The 12,819-nt window shown below is 38.3% G+C and overlaps 1 protein-coding gene across 2 annotated transcripts in view; it reads left to right on the plus strand.

Annotated features, from left to right (window-relative positions):
- Nucleotides 1-12,819, plus strand: part of LOC6050984 (trace amine-associated receptor 1) — a 118,190-nt gene that overhangs the window by 25,993 nt on the left and 79,378 nt on the right. For both annotated transcript variants that reach the window (XM_038256545.1, XM_038256546.1), the window contains one exon: nt 2,650-2,962. The gene's annotated coding sequence lies outside the window, so the exon portion shown is untranslated. The remainder of the gene's footprint in view (nt 1-2,649; nt 2,963-12,819) is intronic.

A 12,819-nucleotide genomic window follows, 5' to 3' on the forward strand; every position in this document is an offset into this window, starting at 1 on the left:
ATAGCGATACAAAAGCACACACAAAAAATATCCTGAATAATCACGACTTCGCGTCCCCACTTCAAGCGCACTAATGATGCTATTATTCGATCACCACAATCACTCACCCCATACGAACAGTGACACAAAAGCACACAAAAAAATTAACCTGAATAATCACGACTTCGCGTCCAGCGCAACAATCAAAATGGGTATATTTCCCCTATTTAAAAACAAACGTAGATTTAACGAAAACAAAAAAAAATCTTTTTTTTACTTGTTAGACTGTTTGCAATTGCTCTTACATTTGCATTCAAATTTTAAAGATTTTTGAAAAAAAGTGTTTGGCCCCCTGATTTGGAATCCGAACATTAAGGGACTCTCCTTTTGACATTGTTTTGATATGTCATACTGCTAATAATATGTCATGCTACTAATAAATTGCATTGTTTTTTGTTCAAAGTATTTTTAGATGAAATGTTTAAAAAAACGTATTTTTGCAACTTAAAAATGCTTCATGACGAAAAAAATCCACAAAAAACTATTTTCGAAATTTTCAGAAATTTCCTACAATTTCCTTAGCCCTTTTTCAAATAAATTAATAAATTGCATTGTTTTTTGTTAAATTTATTTTTAGATGAAATGTTTCAAAAAAACGTATTTTTGCAACTTAAAAATGCTTCATGACGAAAAAAATCCATAAAAAACTATTTTCGAAATTTTCCGGAAATTTCCTACAATTTTCTTAGCCCTTTTTCAACACTAGATATCTCGGTAAAGCGGAGTTAAAGATCGCTATGACCATTTTGTTGGTATTTCAAATTTATTTAGTGTTAAATTTTCATACAGGTATATCTAAGAAAATACAAAAAAAAAAGATTAATTCAAATCATCCGGATTCAAATATTAAGATGATGCTACATTCACCACCTACAGCAATAACTGTGGTACCAGTTGGTGACCCAATGTGCATTGAAATCATGTTGAATTATATAATTTGATTGTTAATTAACACAACCTGATTGCAAATAATTGTGACTAAATTATTTTAGGCTGGTATAAAAATACCAAAATTCACCTCCCACAGCCTCCGTGGCACATTCTGGCAGCAATTCAGTTGTAATTACATAAAATTTAATCTCGCCAGAATTGCCCACGATGGTCCACTTGTACTCTCCGAGTGTGCTCCAACGAGCATACGTGTGAGTTTTGAGCGGAAAACATTTCCCACCGCAAACTCCAACCCAGCGCCAGCCTGGGTGCGGCTTCCGGGTGTTGTTGGCCGGGCGGAACCGAACGAGAGAGGACCAACTTTTCAACAATACCAGTTTTGCACCTCATAAAGCAATCATGTCAGGAAACTTCTCGATCAGATGAAAGTGGATGGTACGGTTCGCGCCGTGCCGTTGGTATTTCTGGACCAACTTACTGAGCTTAATCGATGCATTTTGCACTGGAAGATTAATGTTAAAAAATTGGAAAAAATCAATAAAAATTTATTTGAAGCAAATAAAAACTTCAATTTCAGAATTTCAATAAAAGATCCAGATTTCTCTCCGTGTTCCTCCGTGGTGTCAGTCAGTGTCTGTTTACGACGGTTTACTGGCTGGTGGCCAAGCTGCCTCTGGCCGACCAACGACCGGGAGGGCATTCCCCATGGGGCACCCTGACATGGCGCGCGCCAAAAGTGGCCACCAAGTGCAATAGATCATGCCCGGCGTCATCGTCGAGTTCGAGGAGCGAAAATGGTACGCCATCTCCTGGCGCGCCACATGGTTTGCAAATTGATAAACAGCATAACTTTTGCGCCGGGACAGCGAACAGTAGCAGCTATTTCCGGTTACGGGACGGGGCTCGGACAGTCAGTTACTTCTCCGCTTGTGGCTGGTTATCGAGATGAGAGTGGAGGTTAGGGTGGTCCAATTAAATATTGATTAGATAATGACAAATTTACCTCGTTTTTAAATTTTATGAGAACACAATAGAAAATTCTACAAACAATAATTGAAGAATGCACATAAACGAACTCAAATTATTAAAGAAAATACATTTTTTATAAATTGTATAACCTTTTTTTGCATATAAAATTGGACAGCTCTCTATTGAAACGACTAGTTAGCTATCTATCATTTCCATCTTACTGAGCAGCACAAGCGATATAAAAAGTTCTCCATCAGTCGCTTCTGGGGGGTCTCTGGACTCCAATTTTATTTTTTCCCAATTTTTGCCTCCGTTTCATGATTTAGGCTCGTGGTTTACGGTACAGTTACACTATTTCGGAGTGATTTAATGGTCCAGAGGTGCATAGTAATGGGCAAAGTTTGCATGTTTAAATTTTATTTTGGTTTTTTTTTTGGCAAGGCTAAAAAAATGTAAATTTTATGAGTTGAATTCGTGTTTAAAATCTGTAATAAAGTCGCTGCTGAGGATGAAATCATTTTGTAGCGATTTATGTGCGATTATCACCCTCGTGATAAACTTTCGGCCTTTCCCCGGCAATATATCACAAATTAACACCACAGTTATTCGCCCATTTAAGCACTGTCAGCTCATCAAAACACAGATCATCTGATTAGAGTGAAATCTTATTACGCCATCAAAATTTTATCACCCCTCAAAGCCCCGAAGTCTCACCAGAGCTTTGCTCGTCCGTTCTTTCTTCCTTTCCAGGGTTCCTGAGTGCAGAAATAACGAAATAAAATAATCATCCCCTCGGTCGGTTCGAGACGTTTCCGTTGGGGCTGTTCAGAACTTTGCAGGACGACGTCTACAAAGTGGAGAAGTGCTGTTGTGTGAAAATTGCAAAGTGGTGGCTCTCAAGCAGTCAAACATAAAGTTCATCGCCGCCGGTCATGAAACGACGTCCTACAAGGCAGGCCGGCTTCTTCTGCATATTGCAATAACCTCACCGAGCTTATGTGTCGATAACTCAGCAGAGGGCGGCTGTTGACTGCTGATTCCGAGGAGTGGGCCGAAGGAAAATGTAAGTGTATACGAAAAGGTGGTATTTTTGGCAAGGAAAGTAAACTTCAGGTGGAAAAGCTGGCTTTCCTGGAAGAGGATAACAAGCACAACAAGTACTTCGATAAGATGCATTCTTCGACGCTTTGAGGATAGATTTTCCAAGAAAAACGAAATTCCATCGATGGCACGCATAAAAACGATCCAAAATAGCTCTCCAGGAAAGCAGCTTGAAGTGCGTTCTTGCGTTAGGAATTCAATTGAAGTTGCTGTACCCACAAGTCTTCCCCCTACGAAAAAAAAAATACTGTAACAGAACTTTTCTTTCTCGCCAAAAGAGCACTGACCTCCCCTCTGCTGAAAAGGGTTTAAGGGCAGTTTACGCTCGGACGTTCAAGCTACAACACACGTTATTGAGAGCGCTCTACAACCAAGTCGGTTCGTGTTCGACACACTTCGTGTGTTCATAACCTCACTTCGCGGAATCTATTCAAGGAATAGATAATAATGGACAAAACCCGTAAAAACACCCTGAAAATTGTTTTCGCCAACGGAGCAAAGATTCCACTGCACCTGGACGTGTTAAAGTTCACTGCGCAGGTTTTGAAGATCCCGGCACCTGACGTACATTCCATCTATCGCGATGAAAATGACCGCTGCTTCTACATAAAGTTCATCGACGAGCCCACGTTCAACGAGTTCACCGGAAGAATCGACGACCAGTACAGGTTCAAGTACAACGATGGAGAAGGAACAACCGTCAAGCTCGAGGTGGCCAGCCGCCTCTTCAGGTATGTCAGAATTTTCAATTTACCGCCGGAACTGGAAGACAAGGACATAGCTGCGGTTCTATCGCAATTTGGAACCATCAGACAACACGTGCGGGAGCGCTATCCCACTGATTACGGCTACGCTGTCTTCAGTGGTGTCCGCGGCGTGCATATGGAAATTGCCAAAGAACTTCCGCCGAACCTGTTCATCGGGCATTTCAAGGCACGACTGTATTACGATGGCCTCAAAAACAGATGCTTTTTCTGTAAAATGGAGGGCCACGTCAAGGCAAACTGTCCCAAGGCTGCCAGTACAAAGACCTCGGCGGCTCCTGGCTCGTACAGTGGTGTAGTCGCTGGTGCTATTGTCAACAATCTCGCTGATCTCTCGCTCCCGATGACGCTAACTCCGCTGACCTTGAAACCCAAAGACACGCCGTTTCCAGATCTCTCTCGCGAGATTTCGCCGACTCCAATCGGACCGTTTCTGAACAACAACGACAACAACGAAGACAAAACCGACGACATCCGAATGGAGAACGACGAAGCAGCCGACGCGAATGTGGTGGTAGAAGCTGGAACAAGCCTGCTGAAACCACCACAGCTGCCACCGGCTGATCAAGCCGGAGGAGAACGCAAGCCACGAGCACCCGAGCGGAAGCAGGACGGCGTTCTTGCCGAACTAGAAAACCGATCAAGATCACGTAGTCGCATCGAGGTTCCAGGTAAAGAAGGGGGAAAGGGGAAAAGGGGGAAGGGGAGAAAGCCAAAGTCAAAGTAAACGATAATGGGGTTGCTGGGTATTTGGTGGGAAGGGGAAGGGATTTTTTCTACGGGAAGAAACGAATCAGTTCGCTTAAAAGGGAAAATGGGTATGTAAAAGGAAAAACCGGATCTCAACTCATGATTATCTCACTGCAAAGTCTAACCATCAGAAAAATCTCGCTCACGTTTAGCTTTAAATTTGTTAAGGTGTCCCAAACATTGTTCATCGCGGTATCGGTGACGAATTGATTCAACTACTCTTCTCGCATCTGTTAAGCAAAAAATGCCTTTTATTCGTAAAATAGCCACGGTTAATCTGAATGCCATCAACTCTGACGTAAAAAAATCTCTGCTTAAAGATTTCATTTGGATAAACGATTTAGATATTGTTTTTGTACAAGAACTTGCTTTTGAAAATTTTTCTTTTTTGAATACACATGCTGCAATCGTCAACATTAGTGAAGACGGTAAAGGAACAGGGATCCTTCTTCGGAACAATATTCAATTTTCAAATGTAGTTTTAAACACAAATGGTAGAATTTCATCAGTTTGTGTGGATTCTACGAATTTTATAAACATTTATGCTCATAGTGGTTCAAACCAGAAAAAAGAAAGAGATGAACTATTCAATGATACAATACTTATTCACTTAGCTCATGGAAAAGAAAACGTTTTATTGGGAGATTTCAATTGTGTACTTCTTCCAGATGATATGAATGGCACGACGAAAAACTTCTGTCATGGATTGAATTCATTGATAACTTCTCTTGAATTGAAAGACGTGGAAAAAACATTTTTGAAAAATAAAACAAATTTTACATTTTTTAGAGGAACTTCATGTTCCCGTTTAGATAGATATTATGCCTCAACTGATTTTATTACTCAAGTATTGGATGTGCACACTGTACCATTATCGTTTTCAGACCATCATGGTGTTATTTTGAAATTAAATATTTTGGATTCTACAAACTTAATTTTTACTGGAAGAGGATTTTGGAAACTAAACTCATATTTTTAAAAACGAAGATATTACGGCAAGATTCATGGAAATGTACAACGGACTCAAGAATAGGAACTCTTTTATGAATATAAGCACCTGGTGGAATAACGATTTTAAATCAAAAACGAAATACTTTTTCAAAAAAGAAAATCAAGAGCGCAATCAACAAGTCTGCAGAGAAAAAAGCTTTTATTATCAGTGTCTAAATGAACTTGCCCAGAAACAGAAAGATGGAGAACGCACATGCGACGAAATGAAAATAGTGAAGTCTAAAATTATGGAAATTGAACAAAGAAATATGATTTTTTACCGTTCAACTTACAAAAGTAGTAACATTTTAGAAAATGAAAAGCTTAGTTTGTATCAAATAACATCACGGATTAAAAACTCTACACCATCAAAACTTTTAAGCCTTCGAATAAACGATGAAATAACATCTAAAGTATCAGCTCTTAAACACGTTTTATATGAACATTTTAGTAATATTTTTAGTAAACAACCAGATATTGACGATAATTTTAGAACAATTTTGGATAACATAACAACTACGCTAAATGATGAAGACCGAGATAACTTATCAAAACCAATCGACGAAACCGAATTGAAATCTGCAATCTACTCTGCGTCCAACAATTCGTGTCCAGGGCCAGATGGCATAAATTATGATTTTTATAAAACTTTTTTTGAAATGATAAAAGATGATATGCTTAAATTATTTAATTCATACTTAAGAGAGGGCGAATATCCACCAGCGCTTTTTTCAGCGGGAATTATTACTCTAATTCCCAAAAAAGGAGACATTTACGATCTGAACAACCGGCGTCCCATAAGCATGTTAAACACGGATTACAAAATATTTTCGAAAATTTTGTGGATTCGATTACAACCTCTGATGAAAAAAATGTTAGGTCCTGGTCAATCTGCTTGTATCAATGATTCGTCATGTGTTAACAATTTACGAATTTTACGAAATATTTTAATAAAAGCGAAACAAAGTAAACACTTTAAACGCATGTTGCTTAGTATAGATTTAGAAAAAGCCTTCGATCGAGTGGATCATGATTTTTTATGGAAAATTTTGGAACAATTTGGGTTTCCAGCCAATTTTATTGATTGTTTAAAAAAGCTGTATAAAAACGCAACTTCGAAAGTTTTATTTAATGGTTTTTTCACTGATTTCTTTCCTATCAACAGCTCAGTACGTCAAGGCTGTCCATTGAGTATGGCACTATTCTGTTTGTATATTGAACCACTGATACGCATGCTATATGCGTGTGTTGATGGGTGCTTGATAAGCAATTGCTTCGTCAAAGTAATTGCATATGCAGACGACATCAACATGCTCATCCGAAACGACCATGAGTTTGACACGGCCCTTGAACTAGTCAACTATTTCAGCATTTATGCTAAAATTAAGGTGAACATCGTTAAATCTCAATTCTTGAGGTTTAACAACTGTCGTTCAGGGCCCCATCAGATCAAGGAAGTTGAGCATCTAAAAGTGCTGGGAATTGATTTCTACCGAAACTTTGATTTGACCGTAACCTTCAATTATGATGATTTAATAAATAAAATAAAATATGCAATCTCTTTACACTCCCGCAGAAAACTCAATCTCTACCAAAAAGCATTTGTTTTGAACGTATATGTACTTTCTAAACTTTGGTATATTGCTCAAATCTTTCCACCGAATAACAAACACATAGCTTTAATAAGGCAAATATGTTTTAAATTTCTCTGGCAAGGTTATTTTTATAGTACAGCAAAAAATGAACTGTATCTTCCGATTTACAAAGGAGGTCTGGCTTTACAAGATATCGAATCAAAAACAAAAAGTTTATTTATCAAAAATTTATTGTTCACGACAAAGGATCCCAACCCTACCTGTGACGACTTCATGCTTAATCAAGAAAATAACCGGATATTAACCCGCAACGGACGTGAATGGATTAAAAATGCTATTGAACTGAAGTCGAAAACGAATTTAAATACATGTAAACTAATTTATAATTCTTATATTGATCTACTAAACATAAAACCACGAATGCAAAATGAATTACCTAACCTGCAATGGGAAACTCTTTTCGAGAATATAGACAAACCATTCATATCAACAAGTACAAAAACAATATTATTTATAGTTTATAATGATTTAATATCAACTAGAAGTAAAATGTTCCGTCATAAAATAGCAGGAATCGACTCTAACAACTGTATTTTGTGTGGAAATATTGACACAATTACGCATCGCATTAGATGCTGCGGAGACGCGAAACTAGTTTGGAAGTGGATCACAAATATAATTAAAAATCGTTTTAAATTAAGTATTGTCGATCCAGAAGAGTTGTTGGCATTGCAGATAAACTCGAGTAATTTTAGATACAATGCGGGTTTATGGCTAACCACAAGAGCAGTCCAATTCAATTTGGAAAATTTTGGAAAAAGTGACATAGATTGGGTAACAGATTTCAGAAGCAGTATTCGGGACGAACGATGGAATAACAGAATTTGCTTTAGCAAATTTTTCAAAAATGTTTTGGACATCTGTTAGGTTACAAAATTGTATTAATACAGCGAGTTAAGAAGGCAGTGAAACAAGTTTTAGCTTTAATCAAATGTAAAACTTATTCATGAGTAAATAAACACGGTGTAAAAAAAAAAAAAAAAAAAAGGTTGTACTTTGGTGACTGCCGGAAAGTTTTTTTGCTGCCCCAAACAGATGCCATCCCCTTTGAGGGACGAGGGATAAACCAAAAGTTTTTCTTCAAGCAGGGTCGTAAAAAATTATGGATAAAAATAAAAACCACGAGTCCCGTAAACCAATATCTGCTTGAGCTTTTTCTCGGACAAATTTTTACGGTTGAACGTGTGGGGGAGCTGAAACCAGAGGAAAATTTTTTGAGAGGATTTTAAGGAGGGATAAACTCTTGAGAAATGATGTGCACACACACAAAGTTTGAGGAATCTCGGTTGGGTTGTGGTTTTGCGAGGGTCTTGTTAAGTGGTTTGCATTGTGAGGATTAAAATATATTTCACGTGATTAGACTGTAGAAGGTACTAGAGGTGCAGTGATGAGGGATGCCACAGTGGTTTTTAAATTTTTAGTGATTGATGAAACTGAAAATTGAGAAGATTTGAAGTGATTGATGAAAAGTTTAACATGACACTTGATTGTTAAATATTACAATATTTGCAAAACGCTGAATGTAAACGATGTGGTTCAGAACGATTTCATTCTCTTAACCAATATGCTTTTGCTACATTTCCGTGCAAAATCTACCCACTTTCTCACGTTTATCACTTAATCGGAACCATATGGGAAAATCGCTACCACTGCTAAATTCCACCAAACACCAAAGCTCGAATTCGGTGAAAATAACCGTGGTCGGATTTTTATTTCACATCCCTCCTACCATATCGATGCTTGTGTGCTCTCTTATACTAACTGACATTTTGGTGATTACGAGAAATTCGATTTTTTGTGGGTCTCGTGGCGCAGGGGTAGCGGCTTCGGCTGCCGATCCCGATGATGCTATGAGACGCGGGTTCGATTCCCGCCTTATCCACTGAGCTTCTATCGGATGGTGAAGTAAAACGTCGGTCCCGGTTTCTCCTGTCTCGTCAGAGACGCTGGAGCAGAAATCCCACGTTAGAGGAAGGCCATGCCCCGGGGGGCGTAGTGCCAATAGTTTCGTTTTTTTTTTTTTTTTCGAGAAATTCGATTTTTTAACTTTGAATTACTGTTTCTGGGAAACTATTCGACAAACAATTGTCCTAACAATTTTAAAGTATGCTCCTGACATAACTTAAAGACATGGTAAAATATGAAAACTTTTGAAATTCAAAAAAAAAAAATTGGCAGAGAAATTACGAAAAAAATCATGCTTGCAATTAGCACAAGTGTGTCTTGAACAGTGATTTGTATGAGTTAGCACAAACGTGCACAGGGTGAATTTGGCAGTTGAGCTAAAACGCTTCTTCGATGGCAGGGTCGTGTATACTTCCAACGTGGCACTTGGTACAAAAGTGCGCAGAGTCATTTTATTGTAAAAATAGTAATTATTTGTTGTTTCAATGTTTTTTGCGTGGTAACTTTGAATTGTTGCAAGTTAAGGAACATTTTTCTCAACAATACATTTTTAATATACTTGTTTATCATTAAATTTAGTGTGAAAATTGTAGTTTTTGAGAACAACTACCGTTAAAACTTGAATTTTATGAAGAAAAACTTAGTGAAGTGTAAGGTTTCATAAATATAAGTATGATAATCCATGAAATAGCTTCAATAAGACCAAGTATGACGAAAACCGTATAGATCTACGCTTACAAACAGAAGAAAAAGATTTTGTAAAAACTTTGAGCTAGTTTATTTTATTTCCATCATGTCATACGACCTTTTTAGAAATGCGAGATATCCAGGACACAACCCCTAGAACTGTTATGGTAGATTGCAGTTAGAACAAGTGTGTCTCTTGCAATGGATTCTTGGTTTGTATCGAATAGAACAAAAGTGCTCCAAAAAAATCAATGCTTAGTCTTTGAACATGGACGACCCCTACAGTTGTGCTAAGTGTGCACAACTACGTGAATGATGTTGTTACGTGTTTTTTTTTTGTTTGGACGACCCCTGCAGTTGTTCTAAGTGTGCACAACTACTTAAAAATGGTTTAAATTGGATATTTGAGTTAGGCTAAGTTTGAGATTGGTTGATGGATGATTTTGTTACATAGTTTTTGGATTGGACGACCCCTGCAGTTGTGCTTAATGTGCACAACTTCTTGCAAGGTGTTTGAGTTGAATATTTGGGTTAGGCTAAGTGTGACATTGGCTAGTGGATGTTATGTTACGTAGTTTTTTGGATTGGACGATCCCTGCAATTGTGCTAAGAGTTCCCAAATGAACCGGTTAGGCTACGTTCACCTATTGATTCAGCTTAAACCTCCCTTTGTGGTTCAATCCTGGTTCAGTGAACCATGAACCATTCGTTACACCGTGACATTAGTTACACCGAACATACGTTTCACCGTAAAATTCGTTACACCGCAACATTCGTTAAAACGCAACATTCGTTACACCGTAACATTCGTTACACCTTAACATTCGTTACACCGTAAAATTCGTTACACCGTAGTATGGTTACGCCGTAGTATGGTTACACCGTAACATTCGTTACACCGTAGTATAGTTACACCGTAACATTCGTTACACCGTAACATTCTTTACACCGTAACATTCGTTACACCGTAGTATGGTTACACCGTAACATTCGTTACACCATAACATTCGTTACACCGTAACATTAATTACACCGTAATATTCGTTACACCGTAACATTCGTTACACCGTAACATTCGTTACACCATCACATTCGTTACACCGCAACATTCGTTACACCACATCATTCGTTACACCGTATCATTCGTTACACCGTAGTATAATTACACCGTAATATTCGTTACACCGTAGTATAGTTACACAGTAACATTCGTTACATCGTAACATTCTTTACACCGTAACATTCGTTACACCGTAACAATCGTTACACCGTAACATTCGTTACACCGTAACATTCGTTACACCGTAACATTCGTTACACCGTAACATTCGTTACACCGTAACATTCTTTACACCGTAACATTCGTTACACCGTAACATTCGTTACACCGTAACATTCGTTACACCGTAACATTCGTTACACCGTAACATTCGTTACACCGTAACATTCGTTACACCGTAACATTCGTTACACCGTAACATTTGTTACACCGTAACATTTGTTACACCGTAACATTTGTTACACCGTAACATTCGTTACACCGTAGTATGGTTACACCGTAGTATGGTTACACCGTAGTATGCTTACACCGTAACATTCGTTACACCGCAGTATGGTTACACCGTAGTATGGTTACACCGTAACATTGTTATACCGCAACATTCGTTGCATCGTAGCATTCTTTACACCGGGACATTCGTTACACCGTAATACACCGCAATTAAAACATTTTTAAGTCGTTGTGCACACTTAGCACAACTGCCGGGGTCGTCCAATAAAAAAACTACGTAACAACATCATCCATTCACCAATATCACACTTAGCCTAACTCAAATATCCAATTCAAAACCCCCCAAGTAGTTGTGCACACTTAGCACAACTGCAGGGGTCATCCATTAAAAAAACTATGTAACAATAACATCCACTAATTAATCTCACACTTAGCCTAACAAAAATATCCAATTTAAAACATTTTTAAGACGTTGTGCACACTTAGAACAACTGCGGGGGTCGTCCAATCCAAAAACTACGTAACAATAACATCCACCTACCAATGACACACTTAGGGGTCATCCAATTAAAAAAACTCTGCCACTAAATAATTATTTGACACACTTCGTCTAACTTGTAACTTCTTCACGTATCCAAATGTGCACACTTGTGCTAATTGCCTTCCAAAATAGTGCTCCATAATATTGCTCAAACTAGTAAGGACACCTGGCAATTCACCATAATATTATAGTGTAATCGTATTTTTATGGATTTGCGTGTTTTCAAAAGGTCAAGCCATGATGAAAAATAAGAGAGCACATCCATGATGCGTTCGAAAATGTCAGTTAGTACAAATGGTTGCAGGGCGATATCTCCGCGTAGGAAACGAATTTTTCAGATTTCTTAGAAGCGTTTTGTAGGGAATTTAATTAGCTAAAAGATGTCATCAATAACTCATTTTGGCCCAAAAGTCAGTTAGTACATCAGAGCACAGAGGCATCGAATATATTCAACCCCAAAATCAACCCTCAATTGCCCCTTCCGCCTTTGGCGGGAAAGTGTTTTGTGGCAGCACGAGAAAAAAAAATGTTGAGCTTGCAGGAAAATGATAGTGTTACAATTTTATGGCTCCCTATCATCGTCGTCGCCGTCGTCATCAGTTCGGTAGTGTAGAATCAATGCTGAGGATGGTGGTGTGGAGTCGAACCAACTTTGACTTTTTCCAACCACTCTTCTGGCAAACCAGCCAGTCAGGGAAAGGTTTGGCCCCGTGGGGTAGAAAGAAAAAAAAAAACTTTTTTTTGTGCAATTTTTCCTGCGATTTCACTGGGAAAGGGACTGACTAGAAGGTGGTTGGAAGTTACGTAAAAATTCTGAATTTCTAATACCAAGCCTAATTTTTAAACTATTGAAACTAAAATAATGACATATGGGTAATTCTCTACCAACTCACACGAAATCGGGAAAAGTTGCCCCGACCCCTCTTCGATTTGCGTGAAACTTTGTCCTAAGGGGTAACTTTTGTCCCTGATCACGAATCCGAGGTCCGTTTTTGATATCTCGTGACGGAGGGCGGT

The sequence above is a fragment of the Culex quinquefasciatus genome, chromosome 2 (genome assembly GCF_015732765.1).
Source record: "Culex quinquefasciatus strain JHB chromosome 2, VPISU_Cqui_1.0_pri_paternal, whole genome shotgun sequence".
Lineage (NCBI taxonomy): Eukaryota > Metazoa > Arthropoda > Insecta > Diptera > Culicidae > Culex > Culex quinquefasciatus.